Below are 15,008 nucleotides of genomic sequence, written 5' to 3'. Positions count from 1 at the left end.
TTGTCTGTCGCTGAACAGTCGCTTTTTATGTATTCAGCACCTATGTATAATGTTGTAAAAATGCTCTAGAAGCTAAAGTCGCAGAAATGTCACACATATTTGGCCTGCAACTTTCTGTGCGACAAATTCAGACAGGAAAAATCAGTATAAATCCTTAGAAAATTATCCCCCAGTGTCTCCATCTGCTGGCGGTATTGAATAAGCATTGCTGCACTGATGGGGTATGCATTAGACGAAAAAAAAGAAGAAAAAGAAGAATAATACGCCCAGAAAAGAGGCGAAAAGGAGAAAAACGTAAAAAAACGTGAAAAAAAAGTAAGAGGAAGAGAAGGGGAAAAAAGGTGGAAATGGGTTTAAAAGTGATTTCGGCGGAGAAATATATATATATATATATATATATATATATATATATATATATACGCGCACACACACACATATATATAAACGTATTCTCCGTTGAGATATTGCAGCCGCTGCTGTGTCCAGGCCCAGGAGCCTTAGCACTGTGCTGTGATGTCACTCAATACCACTGACATCACTAGGTGTAAACAACATCTCTCCTTTGCTGTGTATGTGACTATGGAGCTGTTTGGTGATGTCGTCTATTATGGCCTTCATAGAAGCAACAGGAGATTGTTGCATCCATCTAGAACCCTCAGAACTACAGTGCTATGATGTCACTCACTTCCACAGGCCTTGCAGAGTGTAAACAACAACAACCCAGCTTTGTTGTGTATGTAACCATAGGGATTTGTGATGTCACCTAGAACCTTCACAGCAGCGACAGCTTTATGAGGAGCATCAGCACTGCTCTGCCTGAGCAGAACCATCACCGCCATAGGTTGTCAAATAACCCGGGTTTAACCCACACAGGTAAGTCCAATGGGGTGCAGGCATGTCCTCTATGCTTACAGCTTCCCGTGGGTGTTGGTTTGATACCGTTTGGGGACAGCCAAGGAGGCATCTGCAGGCAACAAAGGTAGGTGTGTGCTTGTGTGTGTGTTTCCTATGCAGATCCTAAGCCCAGTGTCACATGCAAGTAGGAGGAGTAAGAAGGGTTCCTGGCAAATCCGGGTTATGGATTGCATTTAAAAAGGCCCCGTGGGAGTGCAATGGGCCCCTGTCTTGCTGCTTAGCAATAATGGTATGGGTTTAGGTTCTGCTGTGTGTACTGGTGGTTGACTGCCCCCCAGCCCAGAGTGTGCATGGAAAATTGTCTGGCAGCCTCCCTGACAGCAAGCAGTGATAGTGCCCATGAAGGGCACCTTGTTGGGCCCGCCCCTTTCACGGTTATCGCTTCTCGGCCTTTTGGCTAAGATCAAGTGTAGTATCTGTTCTTATCAGTTTAATATCTGATACGTCCCCTATCTGGGGACCATATATTAAATGGATTTTTGAGAACGGGGGCCGATTTCGAAGCTTGCTTCCGTCGCCCTATGCATTGACCCGATATGGCAGTATCTTCGGGTACAGTGCACCACCCCCTTACAGGGTTAAAAAGAAAGATTCCTACTTTCATTGCTACCTGCTTGCTGGCTAGCCAGCTAGCCAGCCCTGTGGGCCTTGCTGCTGCTGCAGCCAAAAAACAAAAGGTGGTGCTGCTGCTGCTTCTGCTGCTTCTGCTTCTGCTTGTGTCTGGCCGCTGTTGGAGCGTCCAGGCACAGGACTTCTGCTGCTGCTGACTAAATGGCCTCCTTAATTGGATCATTTGAGTAGCCAGCACACCTTTGCAGGTAGGGCATGACATGATAGGCAGCTGCCTTGATAGCGGGTGGGTGCTGAATGTTCCTAATTGACAAAATAAGATTAATGCTTATGAAGAAATATAAAATCTCATCCCTTCCCCAATATCGCGCCACACCCCTACCCCTTAATTCCCTGGTTGAACTTGATGGACATATGTCTTTTTTCGACCGTACTAACTATGTAACTATGTAACATAACATGGGGGGGGGGGGGGGGGGTCTCCTGGCTGTTCACACAGGTGTGTCATTGCTGTACATTGACCATGCATTGCTTCTGTGGTATTGCAAAGGCAAAGACAAATGCTTCCAGCCATCCATTGCACTAATGGATTGGTCATCAGCTGGCTGTCTATGTCCCGCATCAATATAGACCAAAGTACAGAGGGTTAGGCTATGCTATTGTGCACCTACCTGATGCATCAGAAGGTGCGAGGCCCTTGCTAAATTCTGTGCACAGACTTTGAGATCTATACTTTAGACTGTATCTAAACCTGCTCCAACATGGACTGACATTCTGGCCTACTTTCAGCCGATGCGACTTGTCTGTCGCTGAACAGTCGCTTTTTATGTATTCAGCACCTATGTATAATGTTGTAAAAATGCTCTAGAAGCTAAAGTCGCAGAAATGTCACACATATTTGGCCTGCAACTTTCTGTGCGACAAATTCAGACAGGAAAAATCAGTATAAATCCTTAGAAAATTATCCCCCAGTGTCTCCATCTGCTGGCGGTATTGAATAAGCATTGCTGCACTGATGGGGTATGCATTAGACGAAAAAAAAGAAGAAAAAGAAGAATAATACGCCCAGAAAAGAGGCGAAAAGGAGAAAAACGTAAAAAAACGTGAAAAAAAAGTAAGAGGAAGAGAAGGGGAAAAAAGGTGGAAATGGGTTTAAAAGTGATTTCGGCGGAGAAATATATATATATATATATATATATATATATATATATATATATATATATATACGCGCACACACACACATATATATAAACGTATTCTCCGTTGAGATATTGCAGCCGCTGCTGTGTCCAGGCCCAGGAGCCTTAGCACTGTGCTGTGATGTCACTCAATACCACTGACATCACTAGGTGTAAACAACATCTCTCCTTTGCTGTGTATGTGACTATGGAGCTGTTTGGTGATGTCGTCTATTATGGCCTTCATAGAAGCAACAGGAGATTGTTGCATCCATCTAGAACCCTCAGAACTACAGTGCTATGATGTCACTCACTTCCACAGGCCTTGCAGAGTGTAAACAACAACAACCCAGCTTTGTTGTGTATGTAACCATAGGGATTTGTGATGTCACCTAGAACCTTCACAGCAGCGACAGCTTTATGAGGAGCATCAGCACTGCTCTGCCTGAGCAGAACCATCACCGCCATAGGTTGTCAAATAACCCGGGTTTAACCCACACAGGTAAGTCCAATGGGGTGCAGGCATGTCCTCTATGCTTACAGCTTCCCGTGGGTGTTGGTTTGATACCGTTTGGGGACAGCCAAGGAGGCATCTGCAGGCAACAAAGGTAGGTGTGTGCTTGTGTGTGTGTTTCCTATGCAGATCCTAAGCCCAGTGTCACATGCAAGTAGGAGGAGTAAGAAGGGTTCCTGGCAAATCCGGGTTATGGATTGCATTTAAAAAGGCCCCGTGGGAGTGCAATGGGCCCCTGTCTTGCTGCTTAGCAATAATGGTATGGGTTTAGGTTCTGCTGTGTGTACTGGTGGTTGACTGCCCCCCAGCCCAGAGTGTGCATGGAAAATTGTCTGGCAGCCTCCCTGACAGCAAGCAGTGATAGTGCCCATGAAGGGCACCTTGTTGGGCCCGCCCCTTTCACGGTTATCGCTTCTCGGCCTTTTGGCTAAGATCAAGTGTAGTATCTGTTCTTATCAGTTTAATATCTGATACGTCCCCTATCTGGGGACCATATATTAAATGGATTTTTGAGAACGGGGGCCGATTTCGAAGCTTGCTTCCGTCGCCCTATGCATTGACCCGATATGGCAGTATCTTCGGGTACAGTGCACCACCCCCTTACAGGGTTAAAAAGAAAGATTCCTACTTTCATTGCTACCTGCTTGCTGGCTAGCCAGCTAGCCAGCCCTGTGGGCCTTGCTGCTGCTGCAGCCAAAAAACAAAAGGTGGTGCTGCTGCTGCTTCTGCTGCTTCTGCTTCTGCTTGTGTCTGGCCGCTGTTGGAGCGTCCAGGCACAGGACTTCTGCTGCTGCTGACTAAATGGCCTCCTTAATTGGATCATTTGAGTAGCCAGCACACCTTTGCAGGTAGGGCATGACATGATAGGCAGCTGCCTTGATAGCGGGTGGGTGCTGAATGTTCCTAATTGACAAAATAAGATTAATGCTTATGAAGAAATATAAAATCTCATCCCTTCCCCAATATCGCGCCACACCCCTACCCCTTAATTCCCTGGTTGAACTTGATGGACATATGTCTTTTTTCGACCGTACTAACTATGTAACTATGTAACATAACATGGGGGGGGGGGGGGGGTCTCCTGGCTGTTCACACAGGTGTGTCATTGCTGTACATTGACCATGCATTGCTTCTGTGGTATTGCAAAGGCAAAGACAAATGCTTCCAGCCATCCATTGCACTAATGGATTGGTCATCAGCTGGCTGTCTATGTCCCGCATCAATATAGACCAAAGTACAGAGGGTTAGGCTATGCTATTGTGCACCTACCTGATGCATCAGAAGGTGCGAGGCCCTTGCTAAATTCTGTGCACAGACTTTGAGATCTATACTTTAGACTGTATCTAAACCTGCTCCAACATGGACTGACATTCTGGCCTACTTTCAGCCGATGCGACTTGTCTGTCGCTGAACAGTCGCTTTTTATGTATTCAGCACCTATGTATAATGTTGTAAAAATGCTCTAGAAGCTAAAGTCGCAGAAATGTCACACATATTTGGCCTGCAACTTTCTGTGCGACAAATTCAGACAGGAAAAATCAGTATAAATCCTTAGAAAATTATCCCCCAGTGTCTCCATCTGCTGGCGGTATTGAATAAGCATTGCTGCACTGATGGGGTATGCATTAGACGAAAAAAAAGAAGAAAAAGAAGAATAATACGCCCAGAAAAGAGGCGAAAAGGAGAAAAACGTAAAAAAACGTGAAAAAAAAGTAAGAGGAAGAGAAGGGGAAAAAAGGTGGAAATGGGTTTAAAAGTGATTTCGGCGGAGAAATATATATATATATATATATATATATATATATATATATATATATACGCGCACACACACACATATATATAAACGTATTCTCCGTTGAGATATTGCAGCCGCTGCTGTGTCCAGGCCCAGGAGCCTTAGCACTGTGCTGTGATGTCACTCAATACCACTGACATCACTAGGTGTAAACAACATCTCTCCTTTGCTGTGTATGTGACTATGGAGCTGTTTGGTGATGTCGTCTATTATGGCCTTCATAGAAGCAACAGGAGATTGTTGCATCCATCTAGAACCCTCAGAACTACAGTGCTATGATGTCACTCACTTCCACAGGCCTTGCAGAGTGTAAACAACAACAACCCAGCTTTGTTGTGTATGTAACCATAGGGATTTGTGATGTCACCTAGAACCTTCACAGCAGCGACAGCTTTATGAGGAGCATCAGCACTGCTCTGCCTGAGCAGAACCATCACCGCCATAGGTTGTCAAATAACCCGGGTTTAACCCACACAGGTAAGTCCAATGGGGTGCAGGCATGTCCTCTATGCTTACAGCTTCCCGTGGGTGTTGGTTTGATACCGTTTGGGGACAGCCAAGGAGGCATCTGCAGGCAACAAAGGTAGGTGTGTGCTTGTGTGTGTGTTTCCTATGCAGATCCTAAGCCCAGTGTCACATGCAAGTAGGAGGAGTAAGAAGGGTTCCTGGCAAATCCGGGTTATGGATTGCATTTAAAAAGGCCCCGTGGGAGTGCAATGGGCCCCTGTCTTGCTGCTTAGCAATAATGGTATGGGTTTAGGTTCTGCTGTGTGTACTGGTGGTTGACTGCCCCCCAGCCCAGAGTGTGCATGGAAAATTGTCTGGCAGCCTCCCTGACAGCAAGCAGTGATAGTGCCCATGAAGGGCACCTTGTTGGGCCCGCCCCTTTCACGGTTATCGCTTCTCGGCCTTTTGGCTAAGATCAAGTGTAGTATCTGTTCTTATCAGTTTAATATCTGATACGTCCCCTATCTGGGGACCATATATTAAATGGATTTTTGAGAACGGGGGCCGATTTCGAAGCTTGCTTCCGTCGCCCTATGCATTGACCCGATATGGCAGTATCTTCGGGTACAGTGCACCACCCCCTTACAGGGTTAAAAAGAAAGATTCCTACTTTCATTGCTACCTGCTTGCTGGCTAGCCAGCTAGCCAGCCCTGTGGGCCTTGCTGCTGCTGCAGCCAAAAAACAAAAGGTGGTGCTGCTGCTGCTGCTTCTGCTGCTTCTGCTTCTGCTTGTGTCTGGCCGCTGTTGGAGCGTCCAGGCACAGGACTTCTGCTGCTGCTGACTAAATGGCCTCCTTAATTGGATCATTTGAGTAGCCAGCACACCTGTGCAGGTAGGGCATGACATGATAGGCAGCTGCCTTGATAGCGGGTGGGTGCTGAATGTTCCTAATTGACAAAATAAGATTAATGCTTATGAAGAAATATAAAATCTCATCCCTTCCCCAATATCGCGCCACACCCCTACCCCTTAATTCCCTGGTTGAACTTGATGGACATATGTCTTTTTTCGACCGTACTAACTATGTAACTATGTAACATAACATGGGGGGGGGGGGGGGTGTCTCCTGGCTGTTCACACAGGTGTGTCATTGCTGTACATTGACCATGCATTGCTTCTGTGGTATTGCAAAGGCAAAGACAAATGCTTCCAGCCATCCATTGCACTAATGGATTGGTCATCAGCTGGCTGTCTATGTCCCGCATCAATATAGACCAAAGTACAGAGGGTTAGGCTATGCTATTGTGCACCTACCTGATGCATCAGAAGGTGCGAGGCCCTTGCTAAATTCTGTGCACAGACTTTGAGATCTATACTTTAGACTGTATCTAAACCTGCTCCAACATGGACTGACATTCTGGCCTACTTTCAGCCGATGCGACTTGTCTGTCGCTGAACAGTCGCTTTTTATGTATTCAGCACCTATGTATAATGTTGTAAAAATGCTCTAGAAGCTAAAGTCGCAGAAATGTCACACATATTTGGCCTGCAACTTTCTGTGCGACAAATTCAGACAGGAAAAATCAGTATAAATCCTTAGAAAATTATCCCCCAGTGTCTCCATCTGCTGGCGGTATTGAATAAGCATTGCTGCACTGATGGGGTATGCATTAGACGAAAAAAAAGAAGAAAAAGAAGAATAATACGCCCAGAAAAGAGGCGAAAAGGAGAAAAACGTAAAAAAACGTGAAAAAAAAGTAAGAGGAAGAGAAGGGAAAAAAAGGTGGAAATGGGTTTAAAAGTGATTTCGGCGGAGAAATATATATATATATATATATATATATATATATATATATATATATACGCGCACACACACACATATATATAAACGTATTCTCCGTTGAGATATTGCAGCCGCTGCTGTGTCCAGGCCCAGGAGCCTTAGCACTGTGCTGTGATGTCACTCAATACCACTGACATCACTAGGTGTAAACAACATCTCTCCTTTGCTGTGTATGTGACTATGGAGCTGTTTGGTGATGTCGTCTATTATGGCCTTCATAGAAGCAACAGGAGATTGTTGCATCCATCTAGAACCCTCAGAACTACAGTGCTATGATGTCACTCACTTCCACAGGCCTTGCAGAGTGTAAACAACAACAACCCAGCTTTGTTGTGTATGTAACCATAGGGATTTGTGATGTCACCTAGAACCTTCACAGCAGCGACAGCTTTATGAGGAGCATCAGCACTGCTCTGCCTGAGCAGAACCATCACCGCCATAGGTTGTCAAATAACCCGGATTTAACCCACACAGGTAAGTCCAATGGGGTGCAGGCATGTCCTCTATGCTTACAGCTTCCCGTGGGTGTTGGTTTGATACCGTTTGGGGACAGCCAAGGAGGCATCTGCAGGCAACAAAGGTAGGTGTGTGCTTGTGTGTGTGTTTCCTATGCAGATCCTAAGCCCAGTGTCACATGCAAGTAGGAGGAGTAAGAAGGGTTCCTGGCAAATCCGGGTTATGGATTGCATTTAAAAAGGCCCCGTGAGAGTGCAATGGGCCCCTGTCTTGCTGCTTAGCAATAATGGTATGGGTTTAGGTTCTGCTGTGTGTACTGGTGGTTGACTGCCCCCCAGCCCAGAGTGTGCATGGAAAATTGTCTGGCAGCCTCCCTGACAGCAAGCAGTGATAGTGCCCATGAAGGGCACCTTGTTGGGCCCGCCCCTTTCACGGTTATCGCTTCTCGGCCTTTTGGCTAAGATCAAGTGTAGTATCTGTTCTTATCAGTTTAATATCTGATACGTCCCCTATCTGGGGACCATATATTAAATGGATTTTTGAGAACGGGGGCCGATTTCGAAGCTTGCTTCCGTCGCCCTATGCATTGACCCGATATGGCAGTATCTTCGGGTACAGTGCACCACCCCCTTACAGGGTTAAAAAGAAAGATTCCTACTTTCATTGCTACCTGCTTGCTGGCTAGCCAGCTAGCCAGCCCTGTGGGCCTTGCTGCTGCTGCAGCCAAAAAACAAAAGGTGGTGCTTCTGCTGCTTCTGCTTCTGCTTGTGTCTGGCCGCTGTTGGAGCGTCCAGTCACAGGACTTCTGCTGCTGCTGACTAAATGGCCTCCTTAATTGGATCATTTGAGTAGCCAGCACACCTGTGCAGGTAGGGCATGACATGATAGGCAGCTGCCTTGATAGCGGGTGGGTGCTGAATGTTCCTAATTGACAAAATAAGATTAATGCTTATGAAGAAATATAAAATCTCATCCCTTCCCCAATATCGCGCCACACCCCTACCCCTTAATTCCCTGGTTGAACTTGATGGACATATGTCTTTTTTCGACCGTACTAACTATGTAACTATGTAACATAACATGGGGGGGGGGGGGGGGTCTCCTGGCTGTTCACACAGGTGTGTCATTGCTGTACATTGACCATGCATTGCTTCTGTGGTATTGCAAAGGCAAAGACAAATGCTTCCAGCCATCCATTGCACTAATGGATTGGTCATCAGCTGGCTGTCTATGTCCCGCATCAATATAGACCAAAGTACAGAGGGTTAGGCTATGCTATTGTGCACCTACCTGATGCATCAGAAGGTGCGAGGCCCTTGCTAAATTCTGTGCACAGACTTTGAGATCTATACTTTAGACTGTATCTAAACCTGCTCCAACATGGACTGACATTCTGGCCTACTTTCAGCCGATGCGACTTGTCTGTCGCTGAACAGTCGCTTTTTATGTATTCAGCACCTATGTATAATGTTGTAAAAATGCTCTAGAAGCTAAAGTCGCAGAAATGTCACACATATTTGGCCTGCAACTTTCTGTGCGACAAATTCAGACAGGAAAAATCAGTATAAATCCTTAGAAAATTATCCCCCAGTGTCTCCATCTGCTGGCGGTATTGAATAAGCATTGCTGCACTGATGGGGTATGCATTAGACGAAAAAAAAGAAGAAAAAGAAGAATAATACGCCCAGAAAAGAGGCGAAAAGGAGAAAAACGTAAAAAAACGTGAAAAAAAAGTAAGAGGAAGAGAAGGGAAAAAAAGGTGGAAATGGGTTTAAAAGTGATTTCGGCGGAGATATATATATATATATATATATATATATATATATATATATATATACGCGCACACACACACATATATATAAACGTATTCTCCGTTGAGATATTGCAGCCGCTGCTGTGTCCAGGCCCAGGAGCCTTAGCACTGTGCTGTGATGTCACTCAATACCACTGACATCACTAGGTGTAAACAACATCTCTTCTTTGCTGTGTATGTGACTATGGAGCTGTTTGGTGATGTCGTCTATTATGGCCTTCATAGAAGCAACAGGAGATTGTTGCATCCATCTAGAACCCTCAGAACTACAGTGCTATGATGTCACTCACTTCCACAGGCCTTGCAGAGTGTAAACAACAACAACCCAGCTTTGTTGTGTATGTAACCATAGGGATTTGTGATGTCACCTAGAACCTTCACAGCAGCGACAGCTTTATGAGGAGCATCAGCACTGCTCTGCCTGAGCAGAACCATCACCGCCATAGGTTGTCAAATAACCCGGGTTTAACCCACACAGGTAAGTCCAATGGGGTGCAGGCATGTCCTCTATGCTTACAGCTTCCCGTGGGTGTTGGTTTGATACCGTTTGGGGACAGCCAAGGAGGCATCTGCAGGCAACAAAGGTAGGTGTGTGCTTGTGTGTGTGTTTCCTATGCAGATCCTAAGCCCAGTGTCACATGCAAGTAGGAGGAGTAAGAAGGGTTCCTGGCAAATCCGGGTTATGGATTGCATTTAAAAAGGCCCCGTGGGAGTGCAATGGGCCCCTGTCTTGCTGCTTAGCAATAATGGTATGGGTTTAGGTTCTGCTGTGTGTACTGGTGGTTGACTGCCCCCCAGCCCAGAGTGTGCATGGAAAATTGTCTGGCAGCCTCCCTGACAGCAAGCAGTGATAGTGCCCATGAAGGGCACCTTGTTGGGCCCGCCCCTTTCACGGTTATCGCTTCTCGGCCTTTTGGCTAAGATCAAGTGTAGTATCTGTTCTTATCAGTTTAATATCTGATACGTCCCCTATCTGGGGACCATATATTAAATGGATTTTTGAGAACGGGGGCCGATTTCGAAGCTTGCTTCCGTCGCCCTATGCATTGACCCGATATGGCAGTATCTTCGGGTACAGTGCACCACCCCCTTACAGGGTTAAAAAGAAAGATTCCTACTTTCATTGCTACCTGCTTGCTGGCTAGCCAGCTAGCCAGCCCTGTGGGCCTTGCTGCTGCTGCAGCCAAAAAACAAAAGGTGGTGCTGCTGCTGCTTCTGCTGCTTCTGCTTCTGCTTGTGTCTGGCCGCTGTTGGAGCGTCCAGGCACAGGACTTCTGCTGCTGCTGACTAAATGGCCTCCTTAATTGGATCATTTGAGTAGCCAGCACACCTGTGCAGGTAGGGCATGACATGATAGGCAGCTGCCTTGATAGCGGGTGGGTGCTGAATGTTCCTAATTGACAAAATAAGATTAATGCTTATGAAGAAATATAAAATCTCATCCCTTCCCCAATATCGCGCCACACCCCTACCCCTTAATTCCCTGGTTGAACTTGATGGACATATGTCTTTTTTCGACCGTACTAACTATGTAACTATGTAACATAACATGGGGGGGGGGGGGGGTCTCCTGGCTGTTCACACAGGTGTGTCATTGCTGTACATTGACCATGCATTGCTTCTGTGGTATTGCAAAGGCAAAGACAAATGCTTCCAGCCATCCATTGCACTAATGGATTGGTCATCAGCTGGCTGTCTATGTCCCGCATCAATATAGACCAAAGTACAGAGGGTTAGGCTATGCTATTGTGCACCTACCTGATGCATCAGAAGGTGCGAGGCCCTTGCTAAATTCTGTGCACAGACTTTGAGATCTATACTTTAGACTGTATCTAAACCTGCTCCAACATGGACTGACATTCTGGCCTACTTTCAGCCGATGCGACTTGTCTGTCGCTGAACAGTCGCTTTTTATGTATTCAGCACCTATGTATAATGTTGTAAAAATGCTCTAGAAGCTAAAGTCGCAGAAATGTCACACATATTTGGCCTGCAACTTTCTGTGCGACAAATTCAGACAGGAAAAATCAGTATAAATCCTTAGAAAATTATCCCCCAGTGTCTCCATCTGCTGGCGGTATTGAATAAGCATTGCTGCACTGATGGGGTATGCATTAGACGAAAAAAAAGAAGAAAAAGAAGAATAATACGGCCAGAAAAGAGGCGAAAAGGAGAAAAACGTAAAAAAACGTGAAAAAAAAGTAAGAGGAAGAGAAGGGAAAAAAAGGTGGAAATGGGTTTAAAAGTGATTTCGGCGGAGAAATATATATATATATATATATATATATATATATATATACGCGCACACACACACATATATATAAACGTATTCTCAGTTGAGATATTGCAGCCGCTGCTGTGTCCAGGCCCAGGAGCCTTAGCACTGTGCTGTGATGTCACTCAATACCACTGACATCACTAGGTGTAAACAACATCTCTCCTTTGCTGTGTATGTGACTATGGAGCTGTTTGGTGATGTCGTCTATTATGGCCTTCATAGAAGCAACAGGAGATTGTTGCATCCATCTAGAACCCTCAGAACTACAGTGCTATGATGTCACTCACTTCCACAGGCCTTGCAGAGTGTAAACAACAACAACCCAGCTTTGTTGTGTATGTAACCATAGGGATTTGTGATGTCACCTAGAACCTTCACAGCAGCGACAGCTTTATGAGGAGCATCAGCACTGCTCTGCCTGAGCAGAACCATCACCGCCATAGGTTGTCAAATAACCCGGGTTTAACCCACACAGGTAAGTCCAATGGGGTGCAGGCATGTCCTCTATGCTTACAGCTTCCCGTGGGTGTTGGTTTGATACCGTTTGGGGACAGCCAAGGAGGCATCTGCAGGCAACAAAGGTAGGTGTGTGCTTGTGTGTGTGTTTCCTATGCAGATCCTAAGCCCAGTGTCACATGCAAGTAGGAGGAGTAAGAAGGGTTCCTGGCAAATCCGGGTTATGGATTGCATTTAAAAAGGCCCCGTGGGAGTGCAATGGGCCCCTGTCTTGCTGCTTAGCAATAATGGTATGGGTTTAGGTTCTGCTGTGTGTACTGGTGGTTGACTGCCCCCCAGCCCAGAGTGTGCATGGAAAATTGTCTGGCAGCCTCCCTGACAGCAAGCAGTGATAGTGCCCATGAAGGGCACCTTGTTGGGCCCGCCCCTTTCACGGTTATCGCTTCTCGGCCTTTTGGCTAAGATCAAGTGTAGTATCTGTTCTTATCAGTTTAATATCTGATACGTCCCCTATCTGGGGACCATATATTAAATGGATTTTTGAGAACGGGGGCCGATTTCGAAGCTTGCTTCCGTCGCCCTATGCATTGACCCGATATGGCAGTATCTTCGGGTACAGTGCACCACCCCCTTACAGGGTTAAAAAGAAAGATTCCTACTTTCATTGCTACCTGCTTGCTGGCTAGCCAGCTAGCCAGCCCTGTGGGCCTTGCTGCTGCTGCAGCCAAAAAACAAAAGGTGGTGCTGCTGCTGCTTCTGCTGCTTCTGCTTCTGCTTGTGTCTGGCCGCTGTTGGAGCGTCCAGGCACAGGACTTCTGCTGCTGCTGACTAAATGGCCTCCTTAATTGGATCATTTGAGTAGCCAGCACACCTGTGCAGGTAGGGCATGACATGATAGGCAGCTGCCTTGATAGCGGGTGGGTGCTGAATGTTCCTAATTGACAAAATAAGATTAATGCTTATGAAGAAATATAAAATCTCATCCCTTCCCCAATATCGCGCCACACCCCTACCCCTTAATTCCCTGGTTGAACTTGATGGACATATGTCTTTTTTCGACCGTACTAACTATGTAACTATGTAACATAACATGGGGGGGGGGGGTCTCCTGGCTGTTCACACAGGTGTGTCATTGCTGTACATTGACCATGCATTGCTTCTGTGGTATTGCAAAGGCAAAGACAAATGCTTCCAGCCATCCATTGCACTAATGGATTGGTCATCAGCTGGCTGTCTATGTCCCGCATCAATATAGACCAAAGTACAGAGGGTTAGGCTATGCTATTGTGCACCTACCTGATGCATCAGAAGGTGCGAGGCCCTTGCTAAATTCTGTGCACAGACTTTGAGATCTATACTTTAGACTGTATCTAAACCTGCTCCAACATGGACTGACATTCTGGCCTACTTTCAGCCGATGCGACTTGTCTGTCGCTGAACAGTCGCTTTTTATGTATTCAGCACCTATGTATAATGTTGTAAAAATGCTCTAGAAGCTAAAGTCGCAGAAATGTCACACATATTTGGCCTGCAACTTTCTGTGCGACAAATTCAGACAGGAAAAATCAGTATAAATCCTTAGAAAATTATCCCCCAGTGTCTCCATCTGCTGGCGGTATTGAATAAGCATTGCTGCACTGATGGGGTATGCATTAGACGAAAAAAAAGAAGAAAAAGAAGAATAATACGCCCAGAAAAGAGGCGAAAAGGAGAAAAACGTAAAAAAACGTGAAAAAAAAGTAAGAGGAAGAGAAGGGAAAAAAAGGTGGAAATGGGTTTAAAAGTGATTTCGGCGGAGAAATATATATATATATATATATATATATATATATATATATATATACGCGCACACACACACATATATATAAACGTATTCTCCGTTGAGATATTGCAGCCGCTGCTGTGTCCAGGCCCAGGAGCCTTAGCACTGTGCTGTGATGTCACTCAATACCACTGACATCACTAGGTGTAAACAACATCTCTCCTTTGCTGTGTATGTGACTATGGAGCTGTTTGGTGATGTCGTCTATTATGGCCTTCATAGAAGCAACAGGAGATTGTTGCATCCATCTAGAACCCTCAGAACTACAGTGCTATGATGTCACTCACTTCCACAGGCCTTGCAGAGTGTAAACAACAACAACCCAGCTTTGTTGTGTATGTAACCATAGGGATTTGTGATGTCACCTAGAACCTTCACAGCAGCGACAGCTTTATGAGGAGCATCAGCACTGCTCTGCCTGAGCAGAACCATCACCGCCATAGGTTGTCAAATAACCCGGGTTTAACCCACACAGGTAAGTCCAATGGGGTGCAGGCATGTCCTCTATGCTTACAGCTTCCCGTGGGTGTTGGTTTGATACCGTTTGGGGACAGCCAAGGAGGCATCTGCAGGCAACAAAGGTAGGTGTGTGCTTGTGTGTGTGTTTCCTATGCAGATCCTAAGCCCAGTGTCACATGCAAGTAGGAGGAGTAAGAAGGGTTCCTGGCAAATCCGGGTTATGGATTGCATTTAAAAAGGCCCCGTGGGAGTGCAATGGGCCCCTGTCTTGCTGCTTAGCAATAATGGTATGGGTTTAGGTTCTGCTGTGTGTACTGGTGGTTGACTGCCCCCCAGCCCAGAGTGTGCATGGAAAATTGTCTGGCAGCCTCCCTGACAGCAAGCAGTGATAGTGCCCATGAAGGGCACCTTGTTGGGCCCGCCCCTTTCACGGTTATCGCTTCTCGGCCTTTTGGCTAAGA

At 46.0% G+C, this 15,008-nt stretch overlaps 6 non-coding genes across 6 annotated transcripts; all 6 read left to right on the top strand.

Moving 5' to 3' along the window:
- The first annotated feature begins 1,292 nt into the window (after positions 1–1,292).
- LOC130313770 (U2 spliceosomal RNA) lies at positions 1,293–1,483 on the top strand. The gene has a single exon (XR_008861635.1). It is a non-coding gene; the product is annotated as a U2 spliceosomal RNA (small nuclear RNA).
- A 2,101-nt stretch (positions 1,484–3,584) lies between these two features.
- On the top strand, positions 3,585–3,775 carry LOC130313769 (U2 spliceosomal RNA). Its single transcript, XR_008861634.1, has one exon. It is a non-coding gene; the product is annotated as a U2 spliceosomal RNA (small nuclear RNA).
- A 2,093-nt stretch (positions 3,776–5,868) lies between these two features.
- LOC130313768 (U2 spliceosomal RNA) lies at positions 5,869–6,059 on the top strand. Its single transcript, XR_008861633.1, has one exon. It is a non-coding gene; the product is annotated as a U2 spliceosomal RNA (small nuclear RNA).
- A 2,097-nt stretch (positions 6,060–8,156) lies between these two features.
- Positions 8,157–8,347, top strand: LOC130313798 (U2 spliceosomal RNA). The gene has a single exon (XR_008861657.1). It is a non-coding gene; the product is annotated as a U2 spliceosomal RNA (small nuclear RNA).
- A 2,082-nt stretch (positions 8,348–10,429) lies between these two features.
- On the top strand, positions 10,430–10,620 carry LOC130313797 (U2 spliceosomal RNA). Its single transcript, XR_008861656.1, has one exon. It is a non-coding gene; the product is annotated as a U2 spliceosomal RNA (small nuclear RNA).
- Positions 10,621–12,704: 2,084 nt separating this feature from the next.
- LOC130313791 (U2 spliceosomal RNA) lies at positions 12,705–12,895 on the top strand. The gene has a single exon (XR_008861653.1). It is a non-coding gene; the product is annotated as a U2 spliceosomal RNA (small nuclear RNA).
- Positions 12,896–15,008: the final 2,113 nt, after the last annotated feature.

This window comes from Hyla sarda, unplaced genomic scaffold (assembly GCF_029499605.1).
Source record: "Hyla sarda isolate aHylSar1 unplaced genomic scaffold, aHylSar1.hap1 scaffold_1782, whole genome shotgun sequence".
Taxonomy (NCBI): Eukaryota; Metazoa; Chordata; class Amphibia; order Anura; family Hylidae; genus Hyla; species Hyla sarda.
The sequence above is the reverse complement of the archived record's forward strand: the minus strand, read 5'-3'. Positions and strand labels throughout refer to the sequence as shown.